The 20,572-nt window shown below is 48.3% G+C and overlaps 1 protein-coding gene across 1 annotated transcript in view; it reads right to left on the bottom strand.

Moving 5' to 3' along the window:
* The window catches only part of PIK3C2B (phosphatidylinositol-4-phosphate 3-kinase catalytic subunit type 2 beta), a 1,746,470-nt gene that overhangs the window by 787,365 nt on the left and 938,533 nt on the right, over window positions 1-20,572 (bottom strand).

Here is a 20,572-nt window from a genome sequence, read left to right as displayed (position 1 = left end):
CTGTTTAATACCATCTGAACGCAGTTGGTGTGACTGCGACTATTTTGTTACTTTACACTTGAGCCAAGTCGCTCTTACTGGGTGGTTGCTATTTAATACCATCTGAACGCAGTTGGTGTGACAGCGACTATTTTGTTACATAACACTTGAGCCAAGTCGCTCTTACTGTGTGGTTGCTGTTTAATACCATCTGAACGCAGTTGGTGTGACAGCGACTATTTTGTTACTTTACACTTGAGCCAAGTCGCTCTTACTGTGTGGTTGCTGTTTAATACCATCTGAACGCAGTTGGTGTGACAGAGACTATTTTGTTACTTTACACTTGAGCCAAGTCGCTCTTACTGTGTGGTTGCTGTTTAATACCATCTGAACGCAGTTGGTGTGACAGCGACTATTTTGTTACATAACACTTGAGCCAAGTCGCTCTTACTGTGTGGTTGCTGTTTAATACCATCTGAACGCAGTTGGTGTGACAGCGACTATTTTGTTACATAACACCTGAACGCATAACTATGGCTGGAAGGACAAAGAGAGGCAGAGAGTCACGAGGGCAAGCAGGCTCTGCATCTAGAGGTAACGCTGGTGATGGATGTGGTGCATCCTCTTCAGCACATGGCCGTGGCCGCTCGTCCTTCTTTTCGGGAGCTGGCCGTGTTGAGCCTCAACATGCTGAGAAATTAGTTGAGTGGATGACCAAGCTGTCCTCATCCTCCTCATCCTCTCTCACACAGACTGATTATAGTTTGTCTGGCAAAGCAGCTGCCAAGGCGTCCTCTACCCTCTGCACAATGGCATCACACAATCCTTCCCTAGTCCCACCGTGTCCTCCTGAGGAGTCCCCCGAACTGTTTCAACACAGTGTTGGGTACATGCTAGCTGAAGATGCGCAGCGTTTTGAAGACTCTGATGACGGAACACTGATAGAGGAAGGCATTGATGTGAGCCCAGGGAGAGGGGGTGGCCGAGAGGGACAACAATCTGGGAGTGATGCTCCCCCAGCTGGAGCATACTGCCAGGTTGTCGCCAGTGATGATGAGGAGGGAGGGGATGATGAGGTCATTGACTCTACCTGGGTGCCTGGTAGGAGAGAGGAGGAGGAGGAAGAGGACGAGGCACAGGCACATCTTCAAAGAGGCAGGAAGCCCTCCAGGGGTCAGCTTAAGGGCAGTACACCAACTGCATTACGTGGCGCTGCTGTGTCTCAACGGTACAGCAAAAGTTATTTTTTGAAACCTGTTCATCAGATCCTACCTTTGCTGTTTGCAACATATGTCTCAAGCGTATCTCGCGTGGCCAAAACATCACCCGCTTGGGCACCACATGCTTGTCCAGACATATGTCGACCTGCCATGCAGCTCGTTGGCAGGCATACCAGAAAGACCCACACCAAAGACCAAAGCGGTCCTCCCCTTGCCCTTCTGTGACCTCAAACCCCACTAGACCCCCAGTCCTCTCTGCAGCCTGCACCGAAAGTGTAGAAATAGGTGTGTCACAACGTAGTAGTGGTAGTACATCCGGCCAATCTACTGATATTACCAGACAAATTTCCCTGCCCCAGCTGCTGCAGCGCCGAAAGAAGTACGCTCCCAGCCATCCACATGCCCAGCGGTTGAATGCTAGCTTAGCAAAATTGCTAGCACTTCAACTGCTACCTTTTCAGTTGGTAGATTCTGCCCCCTTCCGTGAGTTTGTGGAATGTGCAGTACCTCAGTGGCAAGTACCCAAACGCCACTTTTTTTCACGGAAGGTGATTCCGGCTCTCTACCGGCATGTGGAAGGCAATGTCCATACCTCGCTGGACAGGGCGGTCAGTGGTAAGGTGCATCTTACCGCTGACTCATGGTCCAGCAGGCATGGACAGGGACGTTACCTGTCTTTTACGGCCCATTGGGTGATTCTGCTGGCAGCTGGGAAGGACGCAGGTCAAGGTACAGTAGTTTTGGAGGTTGTTCCACCACCACGCCTCCAAAACACTACAACTGCTTGTGACACACCTCTCTCCTCCACCCCCTCCTCTTCTTCTTCCTCTGTGGCCTCTTCCTGTGGTGATGTTGGCTCAGAACCAGCCGTGCTCCGTAGGCGTACGACGGGTTACGCAGGAATGCAGGCCAAGAGATGCCATGCGGTCCTAGAGCTGGTGTGCTTGGGAGACAGGAGCCACACTGGGGAAGAGGTTCTTTCAGCTCTACAGGGGCAGGCTCAGAGGTGGTTGACGCCACGCCAGCTGAAGCCTGGAATGGTGGTCAGCGATAATGGCACCAACCTCCTCTCTGCCCTGCGACGTGGAAAACTCACCCATGTGCCCTGTTTTGCGCATGTTCTCAATTTGGTGGTGCAGCGGTTCTTGGGCAGGTACCCTGGCTTACAGGATGTCCTGAGGCAGGCCAGGAAAGTCTGTGTGCATTTCCGGAGGTCATATAATGCCACTGCTCGGCTGACAGACCTCCAGAGGGAATACAACCTGCCCAAGAACCGCCTAATCTGTGACATGCCCACCAGATGGAACTCTACGTTGGCCATGCTGCAGCGACTGCACACGCAGCAGAGGGCCATCAATGAGTACCTGTGCCAATATGGCAGCAGAACTGGCTCAGGGGAGCTTGGGTTTTTTTCACCACGCCAGTGGGCCTTGATCAGGGATGCATGCACTGTCCTGTCACCATTTGAGGAGGCCACAAGGATGGTGAGCAGTGACAGTGCATGCATCAGTGAGACTGTCCCGCTTATTCACATGTTGGAGCACACCCTACGTGGAATAATGGACAGGGCCCTTGAGGCAGAACATAGGGAGGAAGAGGAGGACTTCCTTACCTCTCAAGGCCCCCTTTATCCAGACACTGTTCCTGCTTGCCCACCTGGAACACAGGAAGAGGAGGAGGAGGATGAGGAAGAGGAGGAGGAGGAGGATTGTATCAGCAGCATGGAGGTGGAGCCTAGCACTCAGCATCAACAGCAGCAGTCTTCAAGGGATCATTTACAGTCCCAAGGAACACGTGGACTTTTACGTGGCTGGGATGAGGTGGCCGAGGATCCTGTCGTCCTCAGTGACCCAGAGGACTGTGCCCCGAATGCCTCTGCAAACCTACGCTGCATGGCCTCCCTGATCCTGCAAAGCCTGCGTAAGGATCCTCGTGTACGTGCTATCAAGGAGAGGGATCATTACTGGCTGGCAACTCTCCTTGATCCACGTTACAAGAGTAAGGTAACGGATCTTATGTTGCCATCGCAGAGGGAGCAGAAGATGAAACTACTGCGGGAGGCCTTGCAGAAGGGTCTGTGCAATGCGTTCCCAGAACCGGGGGGATTACCAAAACCTGGCCCTGGACAACGTCTTGCTGAGGCTTCGGTGAGTCAGAGAAGGAGCGGTGGAGAAGGTGGCCGTCTGACCGATGCGTTCAGACAATTTTTTAGTCCGCAGCCCCAAGGTCTGACCGGTTCCAGTAACCATCGCCATCGTCTGGTTTACATGGTCCGGGAATACCTAGCGGCAAGATCCGACTTGGACACCTTCCCCACGAAAAATCCTCTGGCTTACTGGGTCTTGAGGATGGATCACTGGCCAGAGCTTGCACAGTACGCAATTGAGCTACTGGCTTGTGCCCCTGTGCAACAGGGGCGTCTAATAACAATTTTTGATGCAATACTTTGCACGTGGCCTAAGGCACAATTTTTGTGCCCCTGTGTAACAGGGGCGCCTAATAACAATTTTTGATGCAATACTTTGCACGTGGCTCCTTGTTGCGCTCCAATTACAGATATTGGGAGGGGTTGCAGTGTTATGTTGCGCCTACGGACACATTTTTATGCCCCTGTGTAACAGGGGCACCTAATAACAATTTTTGATGCAATACTTTGCACGTGGCTCCTTGTTGCGCTCCAATTACAGATATTGGGAGGGGTTGCAGTGTTATGTTGCGCCTACGGACACATTTTTATGCCCCTGTGTAACAGGGGCGCCTAATAACAATTTTTGATGCAATACTTTGCACGTGGCTCTTTGTTGCGCTACAATTACAGTATGTTTGAGGGGTGCCCTTTTTTCTACAATGTTGCTTTCCCAAAAAGATAATGCCACCCCCCCACCACCCCTAAAATAATCGAGATATTGTTCCCACACAGCACGTGCGCAACCAGTATTAAATTACTTTGTTCTTATAATAATTTAATGTTGTGCAGGGACATTTCTAAACACGTGCCACTACTAGAGACACACAGCAGGTGTGATATTTGAAGGAATTTTTCATTTTTTTTTTTCACTTTAAACATCATTAAAATCGCTGCTCCGCAAAAACGTCCGTTTTTAAAATATTTTTTTCGATTGATACATGTTCCCTGGGGCAAGACCCGGGTTCTGAAAGACGTTTACCAACATTAAATTGAATATTGGTCTTTAAAATTATCGTTTTTGAATTCGAACGTTCGAGTCCCATAGACTTCAATGGGGTTCTAAATGTTCGCGCGAACCCGCGGTCTGTTCGAACGTTCTGATGCGAACCAAACCCGGGTATGTTCGGCTCATCCCTAGTCCCTGGCTTTCAATAGCCATGCCGTAAAAGCCAGTGACTGTAAAGCAGGATGGAGTATGGGACCTTAAGACAGAAGGTCCTCCCGCATTGGCAGCCACCAGGGCACATCCGCCACCAGGCGCACGAGATCAGCGTACCAAGGACACTGGGGCCAATCTGGAGCGATGAGAATCATCAGGATCCCCTCGGACTCCACTCAGCGGAGCAGCTGAGGAAGCAAGACCAACGGGGGAAAGGCATAAATTAGCCGATACTGACCCCACGGGGCAACCAACGCGTCTGCCCAAGGATCTCTGAACCTGGCCACGAACCTCGACACCTTGCGGGTGAGACGAGAGGCCAGAAGATCCACATCCTGGGTGCCCCACTTCCTGCAAAGGAGTTGAAACACCTCCGGATGCAAAGACCATTCTCCCTGGTCCAGCATCTGGCGACTCAGGTAGTCTGCCTGCCAGTTTTCTACGCCCGGAATGTAGACGGCATGCCTCTTTCCACCCACCTTAGGATGTGAGCGACCTTGGACGCTGCAGCAGAGCTTCGTGTTCCCCCCTGATGGTTGACATAAGCCACCGCCGTGGCATTGTCCGACTGGATCCTGATTGGGCGACCTTGCAACCTCCTCAACCACAAGGAGAGGCATAGCTTTATCGCCCGAAGTTCCAGGACATTGATCGGCCGATGGGATTCTTCTAGAGTCCAGCGACCCTGGGCCGACTGGACCCTCCAGACGCCCCCCAGCCCGTGAGGTTGGCGTCCGTCGTGATCACCATCCACTGGAAGGGAAGAAACGACTTCCCAGACCGAAGAGCCAGGGATCTCAGCCACCAATTCAGAGAGACCCTGACCAGGCAGCTGACCTAAACCTGGCGATCCAGAGACAATGGAGATTTGTTCCATTTGGACAGGATCCCCTACTGCAACACTCGAGTGTGGAACTGGGCATATGGTACTGCCAGGAATGAGGCTACCCTCAATCCCAGGACTCGCATGCAAAAACGGAGAGACGAATATTTGCGGGATGCCAACGCTCTCACTGCAGACTGAAGGGTCTGCAACTTCTCCAGGGAAAGAAAGACCCTCACCTCCGAGGAGTCCAGAATCAACTCCAGATACTCCAAGTCGGAACCAGAACCAACTTCTGAATGTTCAACACCCATCCAAATTCTTGGAGGGTCTGGCTGGCTATAGACACATTCTCCTCTAATTCTGAGCCAGAAGCTGCTCTCAGAAGAAGATTGTCTAAGTAGCCCACCATGGCAATGCCTCGCTGTCTCAGCAAAGCTAGGATCAGTGCGAGCACCTTGGTGAAAACTCTTGGTGCTGACGCTAGGCCAAAAGAAAAAGCAACAAACTGATAGTGGTCCTCCCCAATCGCAAAGCGCAGTAACTTCTGGTGACTTGCGCAAATTGGGACATGCAAGTATGCGTCCTTGATGTCCAGGACGCCAGAAAGTCTCCTGGATGGAGCGCAGCTACCACCAAACGAATGGATTCCATGGGGAACTTCCTTACCTTCACAAAGGTAAAAGAGAAAAGAGAGAAGAGCAGCTCAGGTGTGGAAAGCTTTAAGGTGATTACTTCTCCCAGAACCACTGGTGCAGGCAATGCATATAGGATTGCAAAACAAAAGAACAGATTCTTCTGGACAGCCGCAGGCCGACTAAAAATTGCCTTTATTGAAAAATCTCAAAAAACAAAACGACACTACAAGTCACAGCACACCGGTGAAGCTGACTAATTTCACACTATATTAGTGTTTACCGTAGTCATAGCTATGTTTAGTTCAGCTATGACTAAACACTAATAGAGTGTGAAATGTGTCAGCTTCACCGGTGTGCTGTGACTTGTAGTGACGTTTTGTTTTTTTGGGATTTTACAATAAAAGCAATTTTTATTCGGCGTGCGGCTGTCCAGAAGAATCTGTTCTTTTGTTTAGCAGCGATAGCAATGCAGCAGAGGGAAAAGGAGCAGGGAAGGGAGGATAGGAGAACCCCCGAACCCCAGGAATGTTTAGCTGTACCAACCCACCTAAGCAGGAGGAACTGTACTTACCCGTCCAAGCATGGACCTATTGACGCATTCCTGACAGGCATACAACCGCATTGGAGGTAGCTGTCGGCCAGGTCCATTGTGAGTGAGACAACACCACAGCCCAGTCATATGTGGACCTTACATAGTTAGTTAGTCAGGTTGAAAAAAGACACAAGTCCATCCAGTTCAACCACAAAAAACAAAATAAAAAAACACAGTAAAATCCTATACACCCAACTTCATACCCACAGTTGATCCAGAGGAAGGCAAAAAACCCCAGCGGAGCATGATCCAATTTGCTACAGCAGGGGAAAAAATTCCTTCCTGATCCCCCGAGAGGCAATCGGATTTACCCTGGATCAACTTTACCTACAAATCTTAGTACTCAGTTATATTCTGTACATTTAGGAAAGAATCCAGACCTTTCCTAAAGCAATCTACTGATCTGGCCAGAACCACCTCTGGAGGGAGTCTGTTCCACATTTTCACAGCTCTTGGGACAAAGCTCACGGGCCACCGCAGGAGTCATGGGGTATGTCATGGCAGACCCAGCCTCTTTGAAAAGGTGTGCTCACACTCGTTGGCCAGACTGAGGAGACTACAAGGATCTATATATCCAGCCTGTCTCTCAGCCGACAGTTAATAGAAGATTATTTCAAGAAAATTTTTAAATTAAATTTACCTCAGGGCGCTGGGCCCAAAGGGAGCCATACGTCCTTTTCCTTTGCTAGGCAAAAAGAAACTGAGGCTGCATACTGCAGGGAGGAGGGTTATGTCCAGAGGGACTGCCCCCAGGGCGGGGCTGTTTAACTCTGTTAAAGTAACATGTATTTAATTATCTAACATGCTTCTGCCTAGTCCTCTCCTGTGAACAGGAACATAACCCACTTGTCAAGATTTATAGAGCTGTGTCTGTCCATGGACAATGAGAGAAAGTAGCCTTTCTGGTCGCTAGTACATCTGCCAGGGTTTCTGAGTTGTAAGTCTCCCTAGCTGATCCTCCACAAGGATAAGGTGGTGCTAGGCCTGCAGCCCGCGTTTCTTCCTAAGGTTTTTTCGACGTTTCATCTGAATGAGGACATTGTGCTTCCATCCTTGTGTCCTCGGTCGTCACATCCCAAAGAGGTTGCTTTGCATTCCTTGGACGTGGTCCGGGCTCTGTGGGTTACGGCTCCGTTTTGGAGGTCAGATTCACTGTTTGTGTCGGTGACTGGTCCAAAGAAGGGCCTGACGGTCTCGTCGGCCACCATTTCTTGTGGATTAGACAGATCGTGATCCAGGCTTATGCCTTAAAGGGGCGGGCACCTCCCTTTCCTGTCACGGCACATTCTACCAGGGCAATTGGTGCCTCCTGGGCTTTCCGACATCAAGTGTCCGTTTTTCAGGTGTGTAAGGCGGCGACCTGGTCGTTCGTTCACACTTTCACTCAATTTTACAAGGTTGATGCGAGTGCATCTGCGGATGCTTCCATCGGCCGCATGGTTTTGCAGGCAGCTATTTAAGATTGCAACTCCTCCGTTGAGGAGCTCTGGTTGTATGGGTGAAGTTTTTGCTTGTTGTTCCCACCCCTCGTTTTTTTTACACTGCTTGGGGACGTCCCAAAGGTCAAGATTTAAAGTGTTGTGTCCGTCAATGAACAAAAGAGAAAATATGATTATTGTACTCACCGTTAAATCCTTTTCTCTGAAGTTCATTGACGGACACAGCACCCACCCCTCCTTTTATGTTTGTACTGCTTTTTGACAAACTGAGCTGCTGGATGCTGTGTGAGGGGTTATAGCCAGTAGGACTGCACTTAGGTCCGTACTTAGGACTGTGGTACTGTGCAGTTTTGCTGTTTTTACATGTTCTGCCTAGTCCTCTCCTCAAGGTGGCGATATAACCCTAAGGTCAAGATTTAAAGTGCTGTGTCCGTTCGAGTACAAAAATCCTATTTTTTGGAGCCTATTTTTAGGTACCAGACCCCTTGCTCCCTATTAGTTCCCCTCTTTTGGGTGTGATTTAATAACAGATATTTTTGATACTCATTTATAGCCTACCTTTGCATCTAACTATGATGAATGGTCGTGAGCCATGAAACACATAGAGTTTATAGGGTGCACAGACAAGTTGGATTCATCTTTACCTTCAACTGGCTCGCGCTTGCAATTTATGTATTTATTATCTACATAATGACATTTGTGTATCTCTGTAATTGTATTACTCAGTATTTTGCATATGGTATTGTAACCCATTCAAAATATACATATTATACATTTTAGACCATTTTATGTGAATATGTGATTGAATAAAACATTTACACCTTATGCATTGTTTATAGCACTGACTGGCAACATGGGCACAACATATAAAAAGTGATGCCCAGCAATGCCACCATCAGGATCATCAGGGCCACCTCTCAGTGTCCATCAGTGCCACCTCTCAGTGCCCATCCATGCCCAACAGTGCCCACCTATCAGTGCCCATCTGTGCCACCCATAAGTACCCATCAGTGCTACCCATAAGTACCAATGAGTGCCCATCAGTGCCACCTATGAGTGCCCATCAGTGCTGCATACCAGCACCACTTATCAGTGCCGCCTATCAGTGACCATCAGTGCCGCCTATCAGTCACCATCAGTGCCGCCTATCAGTGACCATCATCAGTGCCACCTCATCAGTGCCACCTCATCGGTGCCACCTCATTGGTGCCCATCAGTGCAGCCATATCAGTGCCGTAATTGAAGAAGAAAACTTACTTACTTACAAAAAAATCCCAGAAAAAATAAACGCACATATTCGGTCTTTTTTTTGTTGTTGCGCAAAAAAAAAAAAATTGCAGAGGTGATCAAATATCACCAAAAGAAAGCTCTATTTCTGTTAACAAAATGATAAAAATGTAATTTGGGTACAGTGTAGCATGACCATGCAATTGTCATTCAAATTGCAAAAGGGCTTAACACTGAAAATTGGCTTGGGCAGGAAGGTGCGTAAGTGCCTGGTATTAAAGTGGTTAAAGTCAGAGTCTTTTCTTCATTGTGTATACATGTTCAATAGGGATGGAGGTTTGTCACTGCGGATATGTCAGGTCGCATTCTTGTTATTGTGAAAAACATATTCTAAAACCCTAACATTTGTGTAATAAAATGTAAGCAGCGCTGTAAACAATGCAAGATGAAATATCCGTTTTCACAGGTATTCAAAAATAATGCTAATGTCCATAAACATCATCATGTGACAAAAATTAAAATGTGCACAAATTCCAAAAAACACATATAAATGTGTTTAAATATTAATATAAGTCCATATATCACATCAGGTAGGTTTGTGAAAAATAATGATAATAGCTTCCAATCTTCCACCACACCCGGTGTCAGTGAATCCTCTCCCGTCAGATGCAAAACTCACCAACTCAAATTGCCTTACACTCTCATGTTCGGCATGTAAACGTGTACAAAAAGACCACACTGGTAGGTATAGCAGATAATCCCAGTTCCAACCAATTCACTGCCAGAAAACTCCACATGTAAATAAAAGAAGTGCTCAAAATAGCTTGATACCATAAAATCAGTTTAGTAACATACTTAAATCTTCAAATTAGCACTCACATGAATCTCAAAAATAGAGCAATACACTGCACAGCAAACACTCGTTAAGAGATAAACCAAAACCCACTGATCGCTCACCGCTGTTCCTTCCTGGATCTCTGCTTCCTTGATCAGCCTTGATACGTCACACGTTCACTTCAGATGGTTGCCGCACAGCCACGCCCTAACATGTTTCGTCATAAAAGACTTAGTCATGGGATTGACAGGATTGAATGTGCGGCGCATCAAACCCTCCTCAGCCCCCCGCCCCCCCCCCTCCACGTGAACTCAGGGTGAAAGTAAAACACCATCCTCAGACTATGGGCGGGGGAGATTGATATCCATTATCGCCTCTCCATAGGCTCAATGGGTGTCCCTGCGACCTTAATACACTTGATTCTGGTTGCAATATTTCAATTAGATACAATATATCTCTGTCATCAAAACATTTCCACAATCCCTCGGCAAATGTACCATAATTGTAGAGTTCATAAGTACAATGCTAAACAAAAATATATTAATTAAAACTCTGAGCATTACGAGATTGATTCCTAGATAACGGATACTGAGAAAATGCAAATAATATGCAAAAGAGTATATATTAGATCACACTATCCTGGATGTGTGGTAGAGAGAATATATATATATATATATATATATATATATATATATATATATATATATATATATATATATATATATATAAAAATATATATATATATATATATATATATATATATATATATATATATATATATATATATATATATATATATATATACACACACACACACACACACACACATCTGCACATATACAGTATATATAAACTAAAAAATGTGTCTATAGCATTCCTTGTGTGACTACAAATAAATACACCCTCACTCACAGCAGATAACCACATATGTAATATATATTACCTGATAAAATATACTCCTACTTTGCTGTATTAAAAATAAATTACCATACACTACACTAATTCATTGGTATGGGTGCATTACCCATTGAATAGTGCAAAGATGTAGAAGTCAAATCAATAATTAAACAATATAAAAATATATATATATTAAAAATATTAATTAAATACTTTAAAAGTAATTAATAAAACAGTTGAGGTCTAACTCAACATTAAGGCCCCGAGGATAAAGAATCTTTAAAAAACAAAAATCCATTTGGTCTCTCTTTGTGACAGATCCCTCACAAGATTAGATCCCCTCCATGATGAATGCACATGATCTATGCCACAAAATTGGATCAGGGACAGATCCTGCTGGTGTTTATCTTTAAAGTGTAATGACACACTATGATACTTAAAGCCCTTCCTTATATTCGTCAGGTGCTCGGCTATACGTACTGCAAGTAGCCTTTTTGATCACCCTACATAGTACAACCCGCAGGGACACCACATGAGGTATACCACATATGATGTGTTACTTGAAATAATTCCTCATAATTAGGGCTGTTACTGATCAAAAATTTTCTGTTCGATTAATCGTTTTTTTTTTAATCGATTAATCGACTAATTTCGATTAATTATAATGCAATATACAGAATCAACTACTTTTAGCTGATCTCCTTGCAGACTGATTCCTAGTGCAGCTACCAACAACTGGAAAAATGGATAGCAGGATACAAAAAACAAACAAAGGCAGCGCTTAATGGGAATAGCATTAAAACTTTTATAGTCTTCAAGTAGGTAACCAAATAAATATTGCACTGGAGATAAAATCGATGTAGCTACATAAACTGTAAAAATGGTGCGAGTAATACCAAACGGTACCAAAAGCAGTCATAAAAACGTGTAGCCAAGTATGATACTTGTATAAAAATGTGTCCAACGATACCACTGCTGAATCCAGATGAGGAGAGGTTAACATCAGTCCGTCGGCATGTAGAAGTCCCATGAAGGGAACTATCACAACTCCCAGTGGATGGTTGTAGAATCCCAGGTTGATAGAGGGAAGTGATAGAGGGAAGTGTAACAGCCCTTGCGTGTGGCAGATAGTAAGGTCCCACCAGCATGCAGATATGAAGGCACAGCAAAGGAGCCCTTCAGATGGACACATCCGTGACGTTACTGTATCTCCGACGGAACTCCCTAAAGGCCCAGAAGCCGGCGGAGAGGTGAGTACCAATCATAAGAATTGTAATTGATCAAAAATATTTTGATCGATCAAAAAAATTAAAGATTAATCGATTAATTAAAAGTTAATTTGCACAGCCCTACTCATAATGCTTGGAGTTATTTAATTTTAATTAATATTGAGGGTGTGTTCATTTTTAGTCACATTAGGAATGCTATAGACACATTTTTTTAGTATATATATATATATATATATATATATATATATATATATATATATATATATATATATATAATGTGCAGATATGTGTGTGTGTGTGTGTGTGTATACAAATATATCTACTGATGAAGGCCAATGAGAGGCCGATACGCGTTTAGAAGGGAGAAGTCGTATCTGTGATGTCAGGCAAAGCAGCGTGAGTCTAGATCTGCGGTGAATGAGCTGGTGATTTGATACATGCTGTTTTTATTATTATTTCTTTTTTTTTTTATAAATTCAAAAGCAGAGAACACTATGGTACTTGTGTTTTTTGTTTCATGTCCTAAACCCCTGGATACATAAGTGGAATTGATTATTAAAAAGCGGATGGAGGAAGGTGGTGTTTGGAGACAATTTAAATGTTGATTACCCACACAGAGGTGCAGTCTGGAGACTGTAGGAATTACTACCATTGGTAAAATGGATTCATCGTGGTGGAAACATGGAGTGATCTGTTTATGAGTTTTATACTCATCCTTGAGGTGAGCAGGCATTTTAGCAGGTGGTGGTCTGCACTGAACATTGGATATATTTAAATAGGATTTTTCACAGCGGTGACAGCTTTGGAAATCTACACATGAACTGTTTTTTTATAAATTGTTTTATGGAATGTATAATTATTTGTTTGTATACGATTTATAGATACGCAGCTCTGCACTATTTTCACAACATTTTAATATTGCAGTAGGTGTGGTGTATCACTATAAGTGTTCTGCAGCTTTGTAGACACTCAGAGGGTTATATTTGTTGCTTTTCTTTATCGTACATCACGGGACACAGAGTCTTAATCATTACTATGTGGGTTATATGTTCCACCATCAGGTGCTGGACACTGGTGTAATCAATTAGAACAGGAAGTTCCCTCCCTATATAACCCCTCCCATACTGGGAGCACCTCAGTTTTTTCGCCAGTGTCTTAGGTGTTGGTCACATTTGAATAGCTATGCCTCTTTGTCCTTGGGACCTTGGCAGGCTAACCGGATCCGTCCAGAGTGCTTCATAGCCAAGGTGGATGGTACCCGGGCCCCAGTCCTTGGGGTTTCTCGCCTATAATGCCTCTCCTTGGAGGGCTGGATTCTGGGTTCCAGGGCTTTGTGCCTTCTAAGGACCAAATGTCCCTGTCACCAGGATGTTCTATAGGTCCAGGGGAGTGGTGTTCCTTTTAGGACCCCGGTCCCTGAAGGTCTAGTTCAATACCCACAGAGATGGGGGAATATTGGGCTTCTTGCTATGCAAACCCTGCGGCGTGGAGCAGGTAAGAAGGGAACCTGCGGGACTTGGTTCGACAGCAGGATTCCTTAAGTGAGGGGAATGTTTGGGTTAGCCTATAACATGCTCTGCATCGGCACTGACACCACTATGTCTTGTTAGACAGGATGGCCTTTTCTACCCATATGCTTCCCCTGGTTGGCTATCTAGCATGCTGCTACCGCGGGGTATAGATGGGGCTGGGATACTCCTATTTCCATGGAATGGCAAGGAGGATTGCCCCATATGGTTCAGGCGCAAAAGCTCCAGAAGGGCTATGTCTGGTTACCTGCACGGGGGTGCCGGTTCCGGGTGCTCCACGTGTTTCTGAGGTCCGACGCTGCATTCTCTTCCCCCTCCCCTTGCAGAGCCATAGGAACGCACGCGTGCACGTAATTTCAGATCACGTGGCGAGCGTGAGGAGGGGGCGGGCAATGGCTGAATGGCGTCTGGGCATTCCCACCCCGCTGACGTCACGGGAGGCGCTCGCAGTTAAAGCCTGAAGCTTGAAGCAGAAGGTTGGTGTACACAGAGCGGCAGTCGGCTGACTGCAAAGGAGCATCATATCCTAGATAGGATCCAGAGGAGCGCAGCGACACCCAGTGGCGGTTTAGAGATCTGCAGGTCTGGAGCTTCCTCCACACTGACCTATTTGTTTGTTAAGCCAGAGGTCTCTTGCAGCAGCCTGAGCATTGGTGCAGTTTACTGGCTCAGTGATAGCCAGCAGTATAGGACAGTGGTACTCAGTGGGGTTCCTTTTTCCTTAGTATCTAATACCCTCCTAGTGGCTTAGGGTAAACTAGGTCACCTACTACTACCCAGCCTTATTATATATTTTTCATATTCTTGCTACAACAGTTAGTTGTTGTCAGCGGAGTGCCTCAAGTTTGTACTATGGCTCCCAAGGGCCCGGGAACAGCTCGGAGGATCTTGGTCAGGCTTTGGCAGTCCCTTCCTCACCAGAAAGACCAGAGGTTGTCGCCTTGGATGAGCCATCAGGGTTGCTAGGTGCTGTGGCTGGCCCTAACCAACCTAACCCTGTCTATGTTACGGAGGAAATGCTAGCTGCCACCTTAGGTGGGTTAGAACAAAGGTTGACAGCGTTAATTGCAACCTCATTACCAGGAAGAAAGCGGGCTAGTTCCCCGTTTCCTAGGTTGGTATTCTTGGATGCAGAGGTCCTCTCCCCAGAGGAGTTGGAATTTCAAGAGGATCAAACAGACCAGAACCCAGACGTTCTGATATTGAGGAATCTACTATGGAAGAGCCATTTTCGGCTTCCCAGGCGGAGAGCCTGTGGATTCAATCCCTGACGGACATGGTCCGCACTGCATTTAAGTTGCCTTTACCAGGACCACATGTCCCCGCGGTGTCCTCCTTGGGCTCCTTGAAGGCGCCACTGAGTAACGCGGTCTTTCCAGTCCACCCTCTTTTGGACCTGATATTTCAGGATTGGGTGCGACCTGATAGGATTTTTATCCCTCCTAAAAGGTTCTCTGTCCTCTATCCTATGGAAGATAGATTTTCAAAAAAGTGGGCGCTCCCTACTGTGGATGCAGCCATCTCCTGCGTCAATAAGTCCTTTACCTGTCCGGTGGAAAACATACAAATGTTTAAGGATCCGGTCAATAAAAGATTAGAAACTCTGCTGAAAGCTTCCTTTTCCACAGCAGGGGCAGTTGTTCAGCCAGCAGTGGCTGCTATTGGCATTTGCCAGGCATTGAAGGACCAGACAAGACAAATTTTAGAGGATGTTCCGGCTCAACAAGGTTGAGAACTGGCCGACCTGCCGAGAGCCCTGTGTTTTGTGGTGGACTGTTACGGAACCATGAACCAGACGTACAACAAGAGATAAGTGAAAATAAGAAGGCTTTATTGAAAATCAAGCTGTAAAGCAAAAGTCCAAACGGATGGTGAAACCGAAGCAGAGTCTTGCGAAGCCAGAGGTCAGGAACCAGAAGGGTAGTCAGACGAAGCCAGGATCAGGAACCAGCAAGGAACTGAAGCAACAGACCTCCTATATATATGAGCCAGGCATCCAGCTCCTCCCAGTGGGAAGGAGGAGCCGCAGGGTGGGAGGCTACAAGAGACCCAGAAACCAAGATGGCCGCCAGCACATGTCAAACGAAGGAGACAGGAGAGAGGTAAGACCATGACAGTACCTCCCCCTCAAGGGCCCCTCCTCCGCGGTGCAAAAAACGGTTTCTGAGGGAAGCGTGCGTGGAAGGCTCGGAGCAAGGCAGGAGCATGGACATCTGCGGAGGGAACCCAGGAACGCTCCTCTGGACCATAACCACGCCAGTGGACCAAAAACTGCACCCGACCGCGGACCAGGCGTGAGTCCAGGATATTGCTCACCTCATACTCCTCATGATTGCCCACTTGGACCGGACGAGGCCGAGGAACCGAGGAAGTGAAGCGATTGCACACCAGTGGCTTCAATAGGGAGACATGAAACACGTTGGAGATCCGCATGCCAGGAGGAAGCGCAAGGGCATAGGCTACCGGGTTTACCCTGCGAAGCACTCGGAAGGGACCAACAAAGCGAGGAGCCAGCTTGGGAGTGGGCACTCGAAGGTTGAGGTTGCGAGTGGACAACCATACACGGTCTCCGACCTGGTAGGAAGGAGCAGGCGCTCGTCTGCGATCAGCCTGGAGTTTCTGGCGCTGCGCAGAGACCTCAAGGGACTTCTGGATCTGTACCCAAGAGGCGCATAGGACGGAAAGGTGATCCTCCACAGCCGGAATATCCTGGGGAGAAAATGCCTCCGGTAACACGGCAGGTTGGAACCCATAATTGACCATGAAGGGAGACGTCCCAGAGGAAGAGTTCACCACCGTGTTCCTGGCAAACTCAGCCCAAGGCAGGAGGTCAACCCAATTGTCCTGGTGATCGGAGACATAGCAACGAAGGAATTGCTCCAAGGCCTGATTGGATCGTTCTGCGGCCCCATTGGACTGAGGGTGGTAGGCCGAGGAGAAGGAGAGATGAATCCCCAACTGGGAGCAAAAGGCGCGCCAGAACCTGGACACAAACTGACTCCCCCGATCCAACACTATCTCCTTGGGCAAACCGTGCAACCGGAAGACCTCCCAGGCAAAAATCGTGGCCAACTCTTGTGCAGAGGGTAACTTCTTGAGAGGAACACAGTGGCACATTTTGGAAAACCGATCCACAATCATGAGAATGACCGTATGGCCTCGGGATGCAGGGAGGTCCACAATGAAATCCATCCCCAGGTGTGACCATGGGCGCTCCCCGGTGGCTATGGGTTGCAGCAGGCCCAACGGAAGGTGCCGAGGGGACTTACTTTGGGCACAAACGGAGCATGTCGCTACATATGCGGCGATGTCGGAACGTAGGGAAGGCCACCAGAACAGACGTGAAACAGCCCAGGACAGCTGATTCTTACCAGGATGCCCCGCGGTCTTGGAGTTATGGTAGGTTCGCAACAACCGAATGCGCAACTCCTCAGGCACAAAACATCTGCCGTTGGGTCTCCCAGAGGGAGCACCAGATTGAGCCGCCAAAATCTGCTCACCAAGGGGAGAGGTCAGGCTGGTGCGAATGGCGGCCAGGATCTGATTCGGAGGTATGACCGAAGTCGGTATAGATTCCTCCCTGGACAGCTCGGAGTACTGCCGTGATAAGGCATCCGCCCTGATGTTCTTGGAACCGGGTAGGTAGGAGACCACGTAATTGAATGAATGAATGAATGAAAAACGTATATAGCGCGGCACATGCAAACTGAATCGCCTCTGGCGTAATTAAAACGTGACAAGAACAGAGCCCATCTGGCCTGACGTGGTGTCAATCTCTTGGCCTCCGAAAGGTAGGTCAGATTCTTGTGGTCCGTCAGGATGAGAACCGGAACCACCGAGCAAGTGCCTCCACTCTTTGAGAGCCTGCACTATGGCCAATAACTCCCTGTCACCAATCTGATAGTTGCACTCCGCGGGTGACAGTTTCCGGGAGTAAAACCCACAAGGAAGCAGCGGACCCTCTGGTGTTCTACGCTGAGACAGAAGGGCGCCTACTCCCGTCTCAGACGCGTCCACCTCGAGGACAAAGGGCAACCCAGGGTTGGGATGAGACAGAATCGGAGCCGACACAAAGGCAGATTTTAGGGCCTTAAAAGCCCGGATGGCCTCGAGCGGCCAGACCTGGGAATTACTGCCCTTCCTGGTCAGATCCGTGAGAGGCTTAGCCAGCATGGAGAAGTCCCTGATGAACTTCCGATAATAATTGGCGAAGCCCAAAAAGCGCTGCAAGGAACGAAGACCACTGGGCTGAGGCCACTGTAAGACAGCCGAAACCTTCTCAGGGTCCATGGAGAACCCCTCAGCGGAAATGATGTAACCTAAGAAGGTTACCTGGGATCGGTGAAATTCGCATTTCTCAAGCTTACCGAACAGCTTGTTCTCTCGTAACCGTTGCAACACTCGCTTGACATCCAGAATGTGGGCCTCCATGGATTTAGAGTATACCCAGATGTCATCCAAATAGACCACCACACACTGCTGCAACAGGTCACGGAAAACATTGTTGATGAATTCCTGAAAGACTGCGGGCGCATTGCACAACCCAAAGGGCATAACCAAGGATTCATAATGACCGGTCCTGGTGTTAAACGCGGTCTTCCACTCATCGCCCGCCTTGATCCTTACCAGGTTATATGCCGCCCTCAGGTCGAGTTTGGTAAAGACCGTGGCCCCCTTAAGACGATCGAACAGCTCGGAAATCAAGGGTATCGGGTAAGCGTTCTTGATCGTGATGCGATTAAGGCCCCTGTAATCGATGCAAGGCCTCAACTCACCGCCCTTCTTTTTCACAAAGAAAAATCCAGCCCCTGCCGGGGACGAGGATTTGCGAATGTGACCACAGGGACAGCGCCTCCATCACGTACTCCTCCATGGCCTCATTCTCCGCAACCGACAGTGGATAGACCCTGCCGCGAGGAGGAACGGCACCAGGTTGTAACTCTATGGCACAATCGTATGGGCGGTGCGGAGGTAGGGCAACTGCGCGCACCTTATCGAATACATCCCGGTACTCCTCGTATTCAGGAGGCAACAGAGAGTCCGAGGAAGTACACAGCAACTTGACAGGCCCATGGATGCAACTAGCCCCACACTGTGGTGACCATGAGAGGATCTCGGCCGATCTCCAGTCGAAAGTCGGATTATGCTTCTGGAGCCAGGGGTACCCCAAGACCACCGAGTAGTGTGGAGACGAAATAACCTGGAAGCAGACCGACTCTCTGTGAACGGCACCAATGGCTATCCCCACTGGAAGGGTCTCATGAGTCACGTGTGACGGCTGGAGGGGTCTGCCGTCTATCGCCTCTAGAGCCAGCGGGGAACCTCGAGCCTGCAGAGGAATGGAATTGGCGGCAGCGAACTCACTATCAATGAAAAAACCACCAGCACCAGAGTCGACCAACGCCTGGGTCGTCACCGAGCCCCCGACCCAGGAGAGGACAACAGTGATCAGTGGTTTATCAACACGGGAAACCGGGGACGAGGAGACTCCACCCAAGATCTGCCCCCGACAGGATCTCAGGTGCGAGCGTTTCCCGGACGGTTCGGACATGCCAACCGAAAATGCCCACCGAGACCACAATACATGCATCGGCCCTTGCGTCTCCGGAGTACCCTCTCCCCCTCGGACAGGTGAGCAAACCCCAGCTGCGTGGGTTCACCCCCAGACAAGTCAACCCCAGGAGGCGTGGGAGGAGAGGGAGGCACGGGTGGGACAGCAAACGTAGGCGCCAAACTGTTAGGAGGCCTCCGCAGGCTCTCCTTAAAGGAAGGTCTCTCCCTGAGTCTGGTGTCAATCAAAATCAGGAAAGAAATAAGAGCCTCGAGCTCCACTGGTAGGTCCTTAGCTGCAACCTCATCCTTCAAGGCATCCGAGAGACCATGAGAGAAAGCAGCGACCAGAGCCTCATTATTCCAGCCCACCTCTGCTGCCAGGGTACGAAACTCAATGGCGTATTCGGCTACGGATCGTGAACCCTGTCTGACGGACATAAGGAGCTTCGCAGCAGAGGCGGCGCGAGCCGGCACATCGAATACCTTCCGAAGAGAAGCAACAAAACCGGAAAACTCGGCAACCACCGGATTGTTGTTCTCCCATAAAGGGCTGGCCCAGGCCAAGGCCTTGTCCGAGAGCAGCGAGATCAAGAAGCCCACCAATGATCTCTCAGTGGGAAAGGCATGTGGCAGCAACTCGAAATAAATGCCCACTTGGTTAAGGAAACCTCGGCACTGAGTTGGCTCTCCCCCAAATCGCTGTGGAAGGGGGGCAGAACCGGTCATACCCCGAAACACCGCAGGCGCAACAACAGGTGTCGGGGTAGACTCTGGCGCAACAACCGGAGCGGCAGTAGGAGCGGGCCCAGGAGCGACAACCGACCCATCGGCAACGGGAGCGAAATGAGCCGTTCCTTCAAAAAGGGTTTGCAACGCCACGGCGAACTGACCCAACAGGTGATCCTGCTGATCAAGTCTGGCAACCAGCTTGGGTAGCGAGGATGGCCCTGTACCGTCAAAATTCATTGGTTGGTCATAATGTTACGGAACCATGAACCAGACGTACAACAAGAGATAAGTGAAAATAAGAAGGCTTTATTGAAAATCAAGCTGTAAAGCAAAAGTCCAAACGGATGGTGAAACCGAAGCAGAGTCTTGCGAAGCCAGAGGTCAGGAACCAGAAGGGTAGTCAGACGAAGCCAGGATCAGGAACCAGCAGGGAAGTCAGACGAAGCCAGGATCAGGAACCAGCAGGGAAGTCAGACGAAGCCAGGATCGGAACCGGAAGCAGCAGCAGTCTTAGAAGCATGTGAACACAGGAGGA

The sequence above is a fragment of the Rana temporaria genome, chromosome 2 (genome assembly GCF_905171775.1).
Source record: "Rana temporaria chromosome 2, aRanTem1.1, whole genome shotgun sequence".
NCBI lineage: Eukaryota > Metazoa > Chordata > Amphibia > Anura > Ranidae > Rana > Rana temporaria.
This window is presented reverse-complemented; position numbering and strand designations above follow the sequence as displayed.